This window comes from Pteropus medius, unplaced genomic scaffold (genome assembly GCF_902729225.1).
Source record: "Pteropus medius unplaced genomic scaffold, Ma_sr-lr_union100, whole genome shotgun sequence".
In the NCBI taxonomy this organism is placed as follows: domain Eukaryota; kingdom Metazoa; phylum Chordata; class Mammalia; order Chiroptera; family Pteropodidae; genus Pteropus; species Pteropus medius.
This window is the reverse complement of record NW_024349801.1, coordinates 17,098,734-17,112,130: the sequence shown is the minus strand read 5'-3', so window position 1 is coordinate 17,112,130 and position 13,397 is coordinate 17,098,734. Positions and strand designations below refer to the sequence as shown.

Here is a 13,397-nt window from a genome sequence, read left to right as displayed (position 1 = left end):
GCACAACATAAGAATCTGGTTTTCCTGTACTAAACATGCTTTTAAAAAAACTTATTTAATGAGTTTATGCTCAAAACCCAGCTCCCAGACCCTCACCTGCCAAGCTGATTTAACTAGTCAGGTATCTTGACAAAGTAACTGCCCAATTACCAGATTTTTATAATTGCTACACCAGAGCATTAAGCCTGAAAAATATGCATATTCATGACCTCAGTGTCTCCTATATTTTTCATCCCTCCATTTTGAGTTTGAAAAATTGGCATGAAAATTGTTTTCTGACACTTCTTTTGAACTCTTAAATTATGTATCTATGACTAATAGCGATGTCTCAGGATGTTCTCTCAGAGAGGAAATCTAGTTTGAAAATCTGTCCTTTGTTTTTCATTCTGCAATTTCCTAAAAAGATCAGTTCAGGGATGTTCTTTGCCTCCTACCCTCTCTGCAGCACACGTAAGCCTACCCTACCCCACTGCTGCTAAACTGTACTTTCTTCATGTTATCTAACAGCTTATTTTTGTCCAACATATTAAACATGTTTAAAATTAAAGCAGCAGCATGAAAATGAGAGGGGCCACCACATGGAGAGAATTCACCGTGGAGTTGTACGTCAAACCAAGGCTGCATGTAGCCAAATACGGTCATGGGTGCTAATAATAGGCAAGGTACCCAGGAAATTCCCTGCGGATAAAGGCTGTTGGTCCTGCTCTCAGCCAGGGTAGCAGCACCTAGCACACTGCATTGCATAAGCAGCCACTCACCAAATGCTGACTTGTGAATGAAGTTATACCTGGTCCCAAATAAGCCTTCCTGTCTCTGGTTCATCGAGGCTCTGTCCAGGCTCACCTGCTGCTTCTTTTAAACCCTATGTCTCCTCCACTCTATAGACCTCATTCATTAAACCAAACTCAGAGGATTCTCACACTTTAAGGTCATTTTCCTGAGCCTTTTCCTTAACCAGTCCTACACTTGCAAGCTTAACCTGAAATTGATCTGCAATCACCGTCCCCCAACCTCGATCTGGTGCTTCAGATATTTTGATCCTATCAGGCTCTTAGTCCTAACACATAGCCCTGGAAAGTAACACTTCTTTACTTTCCAGCTTTGCATCTGAATCCTGGTGATGCAGATGATGATTTCTGCTCAGAATGTGACTGCCACTCAGTAGACACAACCCTCCCCCACAAACTGAGATCTCTACAGGTTTCCCAGGCTCCACATATAGTGGTCAGTCAACTGGACATGCTTGCCCTGCCCTTTCCATGTCAGAATTGTGCATCCAGCCATATCCAAGAGCTGAATGCCCACTAGTCCACTGCCTTGTCTCAGTCCCTCCTATGTCCCTATTGGTCTGATGAATACTTTTATTTGGACATACAGTGAGTTCCTTGCCACTATACATAATCAGAGACTGAGTGACCTGTGACAGGAATTTTATTGAAGTGGTTCATGCATCAGCTGAAAAATAAAATTAAATTATCTTTGATGCCTCTTTTAATCACGAACTTCTGACCATACAAAATATACCATGTAAAATATGTAGAAGTCAAAGTTTGCCTAAGCCATGCTATTTTATACAATGTGATTCAAAACTTTACTAAAGGGTCTGAGATGTTATGCAACATTTATATAGGAGGATTCTTTTGTAACTGAATGGAGGAACTAACTCATTCTTCCCAGAGGGCAGAATGGCTGCATATTTATCTGGATTCCTGAGGGACACTTTATGTTTATTCTGTAATATCCTTATATCTCATAAGATGGTTTACCTAAACACAGAGTCTTCTCCACGGAGATGCTAGGTGGTCTTCTAGGTAAGATATATTCCTTCTTATCTTGCTGACGTCCTTCTATGGCTTTCTGTTCCCCAGGGGGACAGTATCCAAAGTCCTGGACATGGCCTTGGAAGCTTATGAAGACCCATTCCCTCCTCACACAGCAGTTTCAGCTCACACGATGCCCCCATCTGGAGCACGGCTTTGAGCATTCCAAGCTGACTACACTTCAAGGAGCACATCTAGCCACTTCCTGCCATCTGGGCTTTGCCTTCCAGATTCCCTCCGCTTTGGATTTCCTTTGCTTCCCATCTCACAGTCAAAAATCTACTCTTCCTCAACTTTTAACCTGAACATCACCTCCTGTTGGAAATCCTCTTTTAATCCAAATTGTCTTCCTCTATAAAAATTAGTCCTATTACTCTCTAGGCTCCCAAACAATTGGTCTTCTCTTGGAGCTCGTTCACTGAGTTGGCATGACTTCTGCATCTCTTTCTCTCCGTGAGCTCTACGTAGTAGAAGCCCAGGTCTCATTCACTGGTGTTATCTCCTTTCTCCATCCCAATTCGAGGCATTGGTAAGTACATGATAAGTGTAAGTTTCATGAATATATGTTAATGCATTACGATAATAAGATGAACATAGGTATAGTTATATAAACTAACTTTCCAAATTATTTCCTAATCGTTATGAGTAAGGATTTTCAAAAAGTACAGATTTCTTGCCTGTTTAACATGACACCACTCTAAATATTCAAAAATAACTATTTCATCACCTTTTAGAATTATTTGAACTCAATGTCCTCAAAGCTTTACTTTATTCACTCAAAATTACTCTCAATGTCAAACGTATGTCACCAAGACATTATTTCCTCATCATCACCTTCAATATCTTCAAAGTTAATTAAACTCCTATAACCCTCTCACCTTTACTGATAGTGTTTCACAGAGGTCTAAATTATAGCCCACAAATTCCTAGAGAAATAATAGGATCATTTGAGGTCACTGGGACAGAAGTCTAGGGGAATTTCGACCATTTCTTATATAGTAGTCCCCCTTTATCCATGGGGGATTTGTTCCAAGACCCTCAGTAAATGGCTGGAACTACAGATAGTACCAAACCCTATATATATTATGATTTTTTCCTATGCATACTTAACCTGTCACTTAAAGGAAGCACTTTATAGCTTTTCTTTGCCATATTCGAATTGTCAGTATCATTACCTTTGTATTTTGGGGCCATTATGAAATAAAATAAGGGTGACATGAACACGACTGTGATACCACCACAGTCCATCTGATAAATGAGATGGCTACTAAGTGACTAACAGGCAGGAAACGTATACAAGGTGGAGACACTGGACAAAGGAATGATTCATGTCCTGGGTAGGATAAAGCAGGACAGTGAGAGATTTCATGATGCTACTCAGAATGGCATGCAATTTAAAACTTACGAATTGTTTATTTCTGGAATGATCTATTTAATGTTTTCAGACCATGGTTGACCACGGGCAACTGAAACAGTGCAAAGCAAAATCGTGGATAAGAGGGGTTACTGCATACACTTGATGGGACAAAATCTTGGCAAATGGGATAGTATTTTAATGTATATTAATCATTTTGAAGTTTATACTGGCTAATGAGGCATGCCATTTGCTAGGCTTTGACAAATTTACAATATTTTGCAGAATTCTGCAATACAATAGAATCACCTGAGGGTCTCTTTGGCTGTCACACATGCCCCAACTGACTCAAGTCTCATTCACATTCTGGCTCTGTGAATTTCACCTTTTAATGATCTTTCTATTTTTCTTTTTCCTCCTTCTCTCTCTTCAAGTCCCTTATGACTGGTCATCGACTCTACACTGGGAAGATTAAGATCAAGTTCCTTGTAACAAGTAATAACCTAGTGGTTGTTAAGGACACATTCTTTTTAATGAGATAATACTGGGTTTACTTTTCCTTTCTCTAGCACTGGCTGTGTGATTTTAGACAGTTACTAGATTTAGTTTTCTCAATCTAAAATGCTCACTTCATGGCATTACTATGATGATTAAATGATTAAATGAGATACAGCAACGTGAAACAACTGACATATAGTAAATGCTCATTTGAGGCACGTTCTCTACTACTGGTTTTCCGAAATGTCTGTCCAGAGAACAATCTGAAACAGAGACCAGACTTTTATCTGGAAAAACCTAAGATGCTGTGAAGCAGGAAGCATCTTATTCATGGTTGTATTTCTAGCCTTTTAGCAACTGCATGAAACAGAGTGGAGAGAAGAAAGGAGCTAATGTGGGTTTAAACCTACTATGTGCCAGGTATTTCTCTAATCATTTTGCATAGTTTCTCACTTAAATCTCACAGTAATCCTATAAGGTAGCTGGCTTTATCCTTGCTTTTCAAAAGGTAAAAGCAAGTCTCTGAGAACTGAAATAGCTTATGATGTGAAATCTCAATGCTTGTAAGTGCCAAACAAAAGCCCAGATGTGTCTGTCTCCAAATTTATGTTTTATTTTTCCAAAGAAAAACTGATATTGGGTATAGACCAAGATTCTTTTTCCTGAAGGATGTTTTCTGGGATAGTTTCTGAGATTAACTTAGTTGGCAAAACATTAGATTACACGAACAAAATATATCCTCCTTTTGTAGGACTTCTCAGAGCCTTGAATAAGTTAATAGAGTCAATCCTAAATTTCTGAGAGCATGAGAGAGCTACTACATTTTGATCATCTTCCATAGAACATTTTGGGGTACCTTGATCTAGGGCAATGACCTATAAGTAAGTGTCCATCTGTTCCACTAAAAGGTCCGATATTTCAAGGTACTCTACATTATTTATCAAAATAATCTAAGACCAATTCTGTTCTTTGGGTGCCTGCACAATGTCTATTATTAAATCTCCTGAGACAGACAGACATCCTCAGCAAATATTATCATGGTGTTTAATGAGGACAGTTCTACACAAAACATGCATTTTCCAGTAGTATTTTCTCCTGGTTTATTGTGCAATACACGGCTCCTAGGTACTAGAGCCCCATATATCTAGCTGCTATAAATCATCTGGGAAAGGTGATCATTAAATAGATTAAAATGCATGGAAATTACCTCAATATGGACCATTAGATTAAATGAAGCAGCTACAGTATAATGCCCTGACGGCTCCAGAAACTTTATTTAGATTATAACTGTACCAGTGTTGTGCAAATCACATGATTAAGGAGAATATTACAAATCTTACTGCTCCCTCCCCTTCCACTAAGAGTTTGCAATTGAAATTCCTCCAAGGCTTAATAAACAGTTACCTCCAAGAAGGCACTTTGAAACTGACTTTCTATACCAATCTGCATTTCGATGTGGTTCAGAGCAAAACCTTATCTCTGTGTGGCATGTCTGCAGGAATAACAATGTTTAAATAATGTCTGAAATGGAGCATAAAAATCCTTTGTAACTCAAATGGACATATTGAGAAATCTTAAGCTTCGGCTCACATTACCTCTTTGATATTTCTTTCAGACTGACAGTAAGACATCATCACTTACAGAAAGTAACTCTCCAAGAACCCTGTGCATATTTTTGATGCAGTTCTTGCTTGCAAACTCTCCTTATAACTCTAATAAATGCCAATTTGTGGAGCAGGAGTGGTTAGAGTTCTAAATTTTTCATGAAATTCTATGTGAAATTGAAGTAGTCTGTCTATTTCTTTCTGTCTAGCCCAATCACTGGAGAAAGAGAGAATAAAAAACAGTGTACATGTTTGTGCCTTTAAAAAGACCTCTTAATTGGAGTCATTTAGGAAGCTCTGGGTAAGATCTTTTTGGCAGAGAAAACCGTCAGCCAAGGTGATTTTTTTCTCCTTCATGTCAAGTACATTTTTGTTCTGTTATTAGATCATTTTATTTTATTAAGGCTGAAAGCAAGAAAGGGAAGAGAAGGGCACTCACACTGGCTGAGCAACTATTCGGGGCCAAGCACTGTGCTTGGTGTTCTCCATATTATCACAGATAATGGCATTTAATCCTCATAACAACGTTTCCAGGAAGACACTTATTGATTCATTTATCAACTAAGAAAACTGAAGCTTGAGGGATTAACTAACAAGCTATCATGGCAGAACCATATTTTGAAACTATTTCTATCTTGAACAAGTCTATGCTCTTCCTACTATATTCTGCTGTTTCACTGAGTGTCACACATTTGCCAACAAAAAGCATCAACAATAAACAAAATCATAACACACCAGGACTGTTGTTTAGGGGGGAGCAGTGGGGGCAGATGTTAGAAAATAATTACACTGACTAAGGCTGGATCTTTTTTGCAAAATGGAAGAATGGGGGAAAAAGCAACACTCGCAAAGTACTGAGGTATCTCAGGCACTCTGCTAAGCATTTTACATACATTACAATCCTATGAGATGGGCACTGTTATTTCCACTTTACAGATGAGAGAAACTGAGGCTTACAGAGAGATAGGCGATTGAAAGTCATAGAGGTAGTGAGTAGCAGAGCTGTCATTAGACCTTGGTTGTATGAACCCAGAGCCCATTCCAGGAGCAGTATGTTGTTTAAATGCGACAAAGTAAAACACCTCGGGGTTTCTGTTTGTTTGATTCTTTATTTACCTATATTTTTAAACAGTTTTATTGAGGTATGATTCACTTGTCATCCATGAGTCATTTAAAGTCTAAAATTAAATTTTTTAGTAAATTCACAGGGTTGTGCAACCCTATGAATAACCACAATCTAATTTTAAAGCATTTATATCCTTTGAAAAGAAACCCTATACCTGTTAGTGGTAATTCCCCATGCCCCTCAAATCCCTAGTCCTAGGCAACTGCGAAACTATTTAATGTCTCCATTGATTTACCTATTCTGGACATTTCAGATAAATGGGATCATACAAAAGACGGTATTTTGCGACTGGTTCTTTTACTTAGGATAATGTTTTCAAGAGTTTTCCATGTTGTAGCCTTTGTCAATGCTTCAATCCTTTTTATTGCCAAATGATAATCTACTGCATAGACATACCCCATTCTATTCACCAATCATTAATTGATGGATATTTGGGTTGTTTGCACTTTTTGACTACTATGAATAATGCTGCTATACACATCTGTGTACAAGTGTTTGTGTGGACACATATCTTTTCAGTTCTTTTAGGTACTGAAGAGTGAAATTTCTGGCTTATATGACAACTCTATGTTTAAAATTTTGAGGAACTTTCAAACTATTTCCCAAAGTAACTGCACCATTTTACATTCCCACCAGGATTGTTCGAGGGTTCCAATTTCTCCATATTCTCACTAACACTTGTGTTTGTCCTTTTGGTTTTAGCCATTCTGATTAGTATGAAGTGGTATCTCATAATTTTCATTTGCATTTCCCTAATGACTAAGAATGTTGAATATCTTTCCAAGTGTTTGTTAGTCATTAACATACCTTTTCAGAGAAATGTCTATTCAAATCCTTTGCTCGTTTTCAATGAGTTGTCTTTTCACTTAATGATATCCTTTGCAGCATAAACAATTTTAACTTCGATGTCATCCAATTTATTAAACTTTTTTTGTTACTTTCGCTTTTAGTGTCATATCTAAGAAACCATGGTTTAACCCAAGGTCATGAAGAATAATTACCCTTACGTTTTCTTCTAAGATTTTTATAGTTTTAGCTCTTATGTTTAAATTTATGATCCATTTTGAGATAATTTTTGTGTATGGTGTGAAGCAGGAGTCCAACTTGATTCTTTTGCATATGGATAGCCAGTTGCTTTGCACTGTTTACCAAGAAAAATATGATTTTTGACACAAGACAGTCCTGGTTATTAATTTTTCCTTTGCCATTAAGTAGCAGAGGGAGCTTGGACAAATGACTCAACCTCAGTTTCCTCCTCTGTAAGGTTAGTAATAAACCTATATCTCAATGCAAATGTCAACAAGAGACAGGAATCTCTACATTGAGTCCCTGGTACTATCCCCTGCCCATGGCCATTATTCATCAGATATCCAACATCCCATACCTCCAGGACATCGTGCTGAAATCAAATGATCAATCCCAACATTATGAGTTTAAATAAATAGGGACCAACTGAATTTGATACTCCGCATCCTCCCACAGGGAATCTATTAGCCACTGCACATTCTTCAGCTGTTATTCAGGGGGCATACATATGGAGAAGTTACTGCATGTCGGATTTGAGAAGGAAGATGTTTTCAGTAAGTAGATCTTCATGTGATAGATAGCACTGTTACCCCGTTTTGCAGATAAAGCATCCCAATTCTCCATCCTATATATGTACCCATCATACTCTGCCGTCACCACTCACGAGGGAGATGCTGGAGAGGATTCAATTTCTTGAGCAGCATTTACATTCTGATCTCTACACTGTATCTTATATCCAGGATTCAATGAGTATATGCTTTTGTGTTATATTCCATTTTTATTTTCTGAGATATTCATTTCTTCCAAAAAAATAAGTTGTATAATTTTATTTTGCTTCCAAAATGGCTGATTCTCTTGACTATCAAAGTGAATAGACCCACGTCATTCTTGGATATGATTTTCAAGACACTATTGTTTATCTCTGAGATCAGAGGATCACATGCCTGTTAATATTTTCAGACCTTGAGATGCAGTGTTGGATTGGGCCTCATGTTCTCTCCTGCGGGCAGAAGACTTCTTGCTCAAATTGAAAAATGTATACTTAGGCTTGACTAGTATGTGAGAGAATATACTACTTCTTGGTAAACCTCCAGTCCCACCGCCCTGGGCTCTTTCTCAGACCAAAACAGGTCTTTAACACACACCACTCATTCTCTTCCTTTGATGAAGTTCCTGTATATCTTTTTCTGTAGCTTTCTTGACCTGTTCTCCCCAGAGAAGACTTCCCAGTTCCTCTATTTCTTACTTCTCTTAAAGAAAAAAGCTCAAAGACCCATATTCTTTTAAGGGTGTCACTGATGACTGTTTTGAGAAAACAAGCAGGGATTAACATACATGGGAAACTGACAGAAGTTCTAGAGGTTGATAATTTCTTTATCCATCTTGGCCCTTATTTTTGATAGTCTCAGAGATGTAACAGGAAGCTGCATTGAGTTCCTGTCCTTCTTACTGGCTGATGATGGAGTTTACCAAAGGCCATTGTTTCTTCTCTTTTTGGAGAAGATTCTGCTGGTTGCTGGCTTTCTGCAGAGCTGTACTTCATTACTTCCTTACACACAAGTTTATACTCTACGAGTACCAAACTACTTAGATATTTTATAACACACCAGAAGTTTACCGCTTCCATGCCTTGCAAATGTGATGCTTCCTGGAGTGTCGTACCTTCTCCTTTATTTAAAATGCAAACAAATGTATACTCTTATTTAAAAACGAGCTCAAATTTTAAGCATTTAAAAAGCCTTCCCTGATTAATATCATCACCACATACAGCTAATTTTTCTCTTTCTGTGCTTGTAAATTCTTCTAGGACAATACTTATCACCTGGCATGATGATGTCTTTGTATGTCTGTTCCATCTTAGGCTATATTTCTTGAGAGCATACCCTGTCTTATTTGCTTCTCTTTTAGCAGCAACTATTTCCTGACACTAAGTAATAGCTAATTAATATTCAGTAAATTGGTTAAATTGAAAGTTAAGAAGACAGGAGATTGTGACTCCATGTATTAATAAAAAAAAAAGAAAGAAATCTGCTGAAATGAATTAAGATAATTTCTACTGATGATGCCTACTAGGCTCTAGAAGATTACTTGCACACCCATTCAACTCACCAACACACCAAGAATAATGTTCATTGGAATGACCTTAAATAAATTAACATTCCCATCTCTACAGATTCCTTTGTCAGAAACATGTTTACAAGTTAATGGGAAGAATAGGGGAGGAGTGTTTAAAGAGAGGAAGAGAGGGGGAGGCATTTTATAATTTATCAGATGTGAGCCCTGGCACCTCATTTATTTTACAGAAAGAACTGCTGATGCTCATACTTTCATGAACTGGGACTTAAAACAGGATTCCTGATTCTCTTCCACCTATCAGCAAGTCTTTCAGCCTGTGGACATATTGCCTGTTCACCAGTGGGTTCCCTAGAAACACCCTTTTCCCTTTCTTAAGCTGTCAGCTGGGACCTCTTCATTCCCAATGGCAGCTACAATAATGTGGATATATTCCACATAGGACATTGAGCTTGATCCTCCTTAATCAATACTGAGGCCAACATCAAGGAAATGGCATTGTACATCTGCAAACTTCCTTTGAAGCTGATCACCCCATTTAGAATGAATTAACACCTAATAGGCAAGTAATCATGCCTAATAATTTTTAGATTTGTTTATTCTTCGGAGTCACATCTCTCAAAACACTGTCAATAGAACAATTATAAAGGCTCTTCTCATTGGAAGTGACTTAGACGAGTATCTTGTTATGTTCTTATAACTATCACTTCAGGCACTTTCTTCCTCTTCAGTTCTCTGCAATAACAACAATAATGATGATGGCAATAATGATGATGATGAAATGGGGGATCTGAACAAAGTTGGAGAAAGAAGTATTTTGCCAAGTTTATATGAATAGAATGTGTCTGAATTTCTGCCAGGATTTTTTTTTTCTCCTGCCAAATTCTAATCAGTTTTCTATCACCTCCTCCTCCCTTCCAATTTGTGTCCTGAAGGGCCAGAGCAGCAGTGTTTCAAAACAATCCATGGGCCTCTATCGTCCTTCATAAGAAACCCCCTGGGGTCTTTCCTTTCGATGTCAGTCATCCATTTCATTTTTTTAAACAATATTTTTTAATATTGAGCCTGAAGATGAAAAGCACAGAACAAAGAAAAATGTCAGATGCAGAAAGATTAGACCAGATCAACCGAGGTTTAGAAAACACGAGACGTTGCAGGGACTTTTCTGAAATGCTGGTCATGTTCAAAAATACCTTTACATCCCATAAGGTAGGCTGTTTTAGTTATTTTTTGCAAGGAACAATGATACAGGTATGGTCCTTCCTTTTTTAGACCACAGCAGCATCAAGAATGGGTCTATGGTTTATAGCAGGGATACAAGTGGTAGTTTGTACCAGGTCTACTCAAAGATAAATCTCAGGGGACTCAAGGATGCCAAGCCCCGTCTGCCATCCTGAAGGCAATCTAAGAATCCTGGAGCATTCTACTTGATTGCATTTAAAGATGTCTTCCAACTGCTACTCATTTGATTCTTGCTCACTCTGCTCAGAGTGGCGGTGGCCACCTGACAACTCAGATGAAAGTTTCCACTCCAATGGCTGCCGATACCCATTTTGCTGTCCCTGTTCTTTTAAATGCTGTGCTGGATGTGCCTGAAAAGTCCATTTCTTCACTACCATTGGAAGTTAGTCGCATCAATAAGTGCTCCTTTAGATTTCTTGCTCACCCTTGATAAGAAATTTAGAAAAATTACTCTGGGTTTTAACTGGAAGTCAAATGAGTCTCTGTATCCTGACACATAGCCAAGGATCTTAACAAGATTGCAATTCTATCTTTGGATAAATCTCAGGAACTCAGATTACTTCTTCCAGATAGAACTTCTCTTCTCTCTCCGTTCATTATCTTGAGCCCTAACGTTTTAGGTCCTGTGTAGTAGTTTCAAGAGCTTTTTCAACATATATTCAAGAAGATGTAGCAGGTCCTCATGAAATCTGAATCCCTTTTGACATCTCTGGCATGTCAGAGTTCCCAAGAGGGGTATAAAGATTAAAGACCACCTTATTAAAGTGTGTGTGTATTTGAGAGAGAGACATAGGGAAGAAAGAAAGAAAAGGGGGTGGAAAAGGGAGAGGAAGATGTGAAGGAGAAGGAGAAAACATACAGATACTCTGCCAAAGCATTTGTGAGTTTAGCCAAGAATCTATTGCCTCAATTTTCTTTTTCTGGCTATATAATATCAACAAACAATTTGCCTGATTTTCTTGGCACAGAAATGAGTTATCTTTTTCTATTAGACTTTCTAATGGTTTTTTGTCCTCGTGTAAAGAAGGCACTGCCCCCTACCCCAGCCCTTTTAAACATGACTTAAAGCAAAAATCTCTAAGTAAGCAAAATACCTCACTGGCTCCTTTCCACATTTGCTTTCAAGCACTTGCCACATCTTTGTGATCCTTACCACTGTCCACTGGAAATCTGGATGCCCCAAGTCCCTGACCTGGATGCTTCAGTAAGCATTACATTCTCCTAAAATACTTCATTTCATTAAAAAATCACCATTTTCTTTTCCCCTAAGGAAAAACGTGATGATAACAGCCAGTGTTAATTAAATTCCCTACTAATTATCCACTCAACACAGATTACTACTTTTTCTTCTTTCCTTTCTTTCCCTTCCCCCTCTCCCTGCCTCCCCCGCTCTCCCCTCCCTTTCCCCCCACCCCACCTTCTTTCTTTTCATATATATATTAATATTATTTTTTATTATATTGGGCATATTTTATGAGAGCACTTGCCTGAGAGTTACTTTGGCCAAATCATTCAATCTTTCTGGCCTGTACTTTCCGCAGGCAAAAATATCATGTGAAAATATTCGGGATGTCACAATATTTACATTTCCTTATAACTGTTTATTTCAAATTTCTCTCTTGGTGACTGACCTCTTTATCATTTAATGTAGACTTTATTGAGGTTTTAGTAACTATTTCGTACCACCCTTTCCTTTTATTTTTGTTTTCCATGAGTTTTATTCTGATGTGTCTGGGCATAATTTTATTTGAATTTATCCTGTTTGGAGATTCCTCAGCTTCTTCAACCTATAAATTTTTCCGTTTCACGATACTTGCGAAGTTTTCAGGCATTATTTCTTCAAATATTTTTTCTGCACCCAATCTCTCCTTTCCTGTAGAACACCATGGCACAAATATTTTATATATATATATATTTGCATTGTCTCTTAGATTTCTGAGACTCTCTTTTGCTCCCCCAATATTTTTCTCTGTGTCCTTCTGTTTGGATAATTTTATTTTAATATCTTCACTGATATTTTCCTCTGGCATCTCCATTGAGGTATTGAGTCCATCTAGTGAATTTTTTACTTCAGATGTTGTATTTTTCCATTTGATTTTGTCTTTATAGTTTTTATTTCTCTTTGGGGAACTTCTATTTTTCCATTCATTTTAAGAGTACTAATTCTTTTAAAAAAAAAAGTATTTATTATATTTATGCCTACAGCACCTGGTCTTCCTAGGTGGTCTCCCATCCAAGTACTAACCAGGTCCAACCCTGCTTAGCTTTCAAGAGTAGACATCAGGCTTGTTCAGGGTGGCATGGCCATAGACCATGGACCTTGGCTCTACTAGGGTGCAAACCCAGGACCTTCTGTGTATAAAGCAGATGTTCTCACCGCTGCACTATGGAACCATGTCCAAGAGTACTAATTCTCATCTTATTGACCATGGTTATAATATCCACATTAAAATCTTTGCCTGATAGTTCCGACATCTAGGTCATCTCAAAAATTTGTATTTGTTTGGACTGTGCATTCCCTTAGCAGGCTTCAAAACATTTATTTTTTTTCCTGTAAGAATCAGACAGTAATTGTTTTATGCTTTGTGGGTTAGCCATACAGTCTCTGAAATTGTAGCATGAAAGCTGTGATAGACAATAGACATGGCTCTATT

General features: G+C 37.9%; 1 pseudogene; it reads right to left on the bottom strand.

The window, feature by feature from the left end:
* Positions 1-12,939: 12,939 nt before the first annotated feature.
* On the bottom strand, positions 12,940-13,055 carry LOC120581053 (uncharacterized; annotated as a pseudogene).
* Positions 13,056-13,397: the final 342 nt, after the last annotated feature.